Source organism: Eurypyga helias, unplaced genomic scaffold, assembly GCF_000690775.1.
Source record: "Eurypyga helias isolate BGI_N326 unplaced genomic scaffold, ASM69077v1 scaffold16525, whole genome shotgun sequence".
Taxonomy (NCBI): Eukaryota; Metazoa; Chordata; class Aves; order Eurypygiformes; family Eurypygidae; genus Eurypyga; species Eurypyga helias.
The window spans coordinates 23,855-24,075 of record NW_010253613.1 but is presented as its reverse complement, the minus strand read 5'-3'; positions in this window follow the sequence as shown (position 1 = coordinate 24,075).

Below are 221 nucleotides of genomic sequence, written 5' to 3'. Positions count from 1 at the left end.
CTCAGCCGGAGGAGGAACCAGCCGTTTGCCCCCGTCGGTGCGGTGACCGGCTGCGGGCAGACACTGAGGCCTCGAGGTGGCTGCCAGTGCCGCTGCGGCGGAGTCTGGGGAAGGTTCTGCGGCTTTGAGCTTGGCCCCTGAATTAAAGGGGTTAAAAACCCGAGTGTTGGAGCAAACGTGGCAGCGCGTTTGTGGCTTCTCGGTGGGGGCGGGGGGGGGGG